General features: G+C 42.8%; 1 pseudogene; it reads right to left on the bottom strand.

The window, feature by feature from the left end:
- Nucleotides 1–1,816: 1,816 nt before the first annotated feature.
- LOC127918408 (hatching enzyme 1.2-like) lies at nt 1,817–3,242 on the bottom strand (annotated as a pseudogene).
- Between the last annotated feature and the right edge of the window lie 220 nt (nt 3,243–3,462).

Here is a 3,462-nt window from a genome sequence, read left to right as displayed (position 1 = left end):
ACACATACTAATCATATGCATATACTATATTCCTGGCATGAGCAGCAGGGCGCTGAAATGTTGCGCGATTTTTAACAGAATGTTCGAAAAAGTAGGGGTAGGAGTAACAGGTTAATCTGTTGTTTTATATGTGACACTTCAGTTGGTTGTAGTAATGCTGTAAAGGTGATTGCCAACCGCCATATAAAGTCACAAGGAGAAGAAGCCTGAAGGAAGGAGGAGAGATGACGAGAAACTCATTTCATTTACCTTTTTTTCTGTGATTTTATTTGTCGGAGTATAGGACCTTGTGCTTTATCCCATGAGCTAGCAACAGCAATCTATATAACTAAATTGACATAAATGTTCAATGCTTTTTGTCTTGTCCCCAAATTAATATAGTTCTTCCTCCTGATTGCTTCTGGTGTGGGTGAACAAAATCAACTTGCGAGCAAATACAGGGCTTCCAAACTATTAAGTATTACAAAGGGGAACCCAGCCACGAGCTGCCCAGTGACACAAGCCTACCAGATGGGCTAAATGCATGCAACGCTTGCTCTGAGCCGAGCAACACTGAACCATGCGTGAGCACCAGCTGTTCTGGATGACTTTGTGATCATGCTTTCCGTAGCCGATGTGACCTTTTTAAACAGTTTAACGTTCACAAAGCCCACAGGGTCAGATGGATTACCAGGACGTGTTCTCCGAGCGCTGACAAGTGTATTCACTGACATTTTCAACCTCTCCCTGACCCAGTCTGTAATACCTACATGTTTCAAGCAGACCACCATAGTCTCTGTGCACAAGAACACCATGGTAACCTATTTAAATGATCATCGCCCGTAGCACTCACATCTGTAGCTATCAAATTCTTTGAATGTCTGAGCATGACACCCATTAACACAATCATCCCAGAAACCCTAGACCCAGTCCAATTTGCATACCGCCCCAACAGATCCACAGATGATGCAATCTCTATTGCACTCCACACTGCCCTTTCCCACCTGGACAAACGGAACACCTACGTAAGAATGCTGTTCATTGACTACAGCTCAGCGTTCAACACCGTAGTGCCCTCCAAGATCCAAGATAAATAGAGAGAGATGTCAGCATGTCTGCAGAACATTTTGGTATGTTAGTCTATCTTGTTATGTGATAAGATTCAATGCACAGCATTTGAAAACATTTTGAGGAGAAATCTGTATTTTTTGGGGGGGACATGTGACTCCACTTTGAAGTGATGATTTTAGCAGACCAGACCAGTTACATCTACAGTATAAATCTTATCAAGAAAATACCGTGTGGTTGATTTTTATTTCTGCTTTGTTGTCAGATTCCCAGAGCAGATATTTATGTTGTCCTCTGTCTGCCTCCTTCATTCTCTTCCAAAAATAATTATTATCTTTCATGCCATTGTAGTTGTGAATATTCCTAGTGTCTTATTGTGTTTAGGTGAGAGAAATGATGTCATTGTAGTTGTGAATATTCCTAGTGTCTTATTGTGTTTAGGTGAGAGAAATGATGTCATTGTAGTTGTGACAGAAGTGATGTAACTCTAGTGCTGATTGGAGGACGAATGTCTTGGATCAGGACAGACATGGAGGACTTGTGCCCAGTCTGTTAACTCTCTCTCTCTCACACACACACTAGAAAACACTAGAATTACACAATAGCATCTGCTTTCAATCTTGTTTATTTTAGATAATTAATTAAGTCATATGATTAAAATAATTAGAGAACTACACAACTACAGCAATGATCATGTTTTTTAAAGTTACAACTCAACAATGATTTTAAATCAATAAGATAACATGATATATGTCAGACTTGACTTCCTTCATCTGGTCTTTCCCAGACTTTTCTCCTGTGACTTGATGTCTTCCTCTCAGCAGCCGTAGAGTCTGTTGATCCTCAGGATGTCCGTGGTGGACAACCCCTGTCTCTGGCCGATGGGCACGTTGGGGTTGGGGATGGGGGTGATGGTGTCCATCCCGTTGACAGAGAAGGCTGTTTTTCCATAGTGCATGACAGAGCTGTAGTCATAGGGAGTGTTCAGGTTGTTGGTGTTTGATCTATCAAAGTTGTAGGCATTGTTAGAGTCGATGTTACTCCAGTTGATGGTGACGTACTCGTCACGGTCGCTCCTGGTTTGTTCGTGTTGGAAGCCCAGAGCGTGGAGAGTCTCGTGCTGAATGATGCCGAAGTAAACGCAGCCGTCCATTTGGAGAGAGACCGTCTGTTGGCCTCCCACTCTCCCAAGAGGGGACCAGCACCCGTCTCTGGGCTCGTAGCTGATGAAGTCAACCTGATTCTGCCAAGGCACGAAGCGAATGCAGGTCTGGGAAGTGAAGGCCCGGAGGGCGTTTCAATGCCCTGCTTGTCAGAGGAACTGAAGCTACTGCTCACTGTGTAGGGCACTTCAACCAGTCCGTTGGAGCCTTTGTTCCAGAAGCACCCGGCACTGTAAAATAACATTCAGGGTGTTAGTCAATTATAGTAGAAAATACAATTATTTTGACCTAAAAAAATATATTTGTTATCTCTACTTCAATATAATTAGTCCCTTACTCTACTTTACTCGTTTAACCAACCTGAAATTTAAATATGTAAATATATCAACATAAGATGCACTTAAAACAACTCCAAGGGAAATTTTTCCCCAATTTACTAACTTTAAGTTCTAGCAACAACTTTTTGACACCTGTCTCTGTTTTTAGAGGATTGTGGGTAATTCCACATTCTTTTGACTTTATAATGCTACTTTCTACACAATGTTTGTATGCAGGTTTTAACGAAGCGAAGTATATTTTGTGATCATGCAACTTTCTGAAACACTAAAAGTGAAGTATATTAAACATAAAAATGCCTTGTGTTAGAAATACTCAAAACCTGATGCAGATAGTTTTAAAAGCAGAATTCGCACAATATTGTTTTCAGTGTATGTTGGTTGTACCTATAGCAAATCATGGCGTTTCTGGTTGTTGGTGCCACCATGTCCCCCCCAACAGGAACTGACTGGAGCCGTTATTAGTGGTCAGAATTCTCTCAGTGATGTCTACAGCCTCAGGGTTGTCTGTTAGGATCTCTGGTCCACTTCCATCCTCCATGAGAGGGTTGGCCTGAGAGAGGCCCAGCAGCAGCAGCAGCAGCAGGGTGAGAGAGGGGCTTTGCTCCATCTTCAGTGTGTGGAGAGGAGAGACTGGATGGCTCCTTGGATCTGACAGTGGAGATACTCTAGATGGCTTCTTGGTCCTGGAGATGCTTTGGAGAGTCTTGGTGTGTGATTCTGTCTGGTCAGTCCTGGGCTTTTATACAGTCCTCCTCAGGTTGTGTCTGCTGGAGGATTCTGGGTTGGGGTCCATGTTGTTAGTCCTAAATAAACCTCTGAAGGGAGGGCTCCACCACCACACCTACAGTTTCAACATGGTTTTAATCCATACGGGTCCATTTACACCTGGCCAGGCCTACTCAACAAATAGGTCA

The sequence above is a fragment of the Oncorhynchus keta genome, unplaced genomic scaffold, assembly GCF_023373465.1.
Source record: "Oncorhynchus keta strain PuntledgeMale-10-30-2019 unplaced genomic scaffold, Oket_V2 Un_contig_14122_pilon_pilon, whole genome shotgun sequence".
NCBI classification, from domain to species: Eukaryota; Metazoa; Chordata; class Actinopteri; order Salmoniformes; family Salmonidae; genus Oncorhynchus; species Oncorhynchus keta.
Note: the sequence above shows the minus strand (reverse complement) of the source record. Positions and strands in the feature narration are given on the sequence as shown.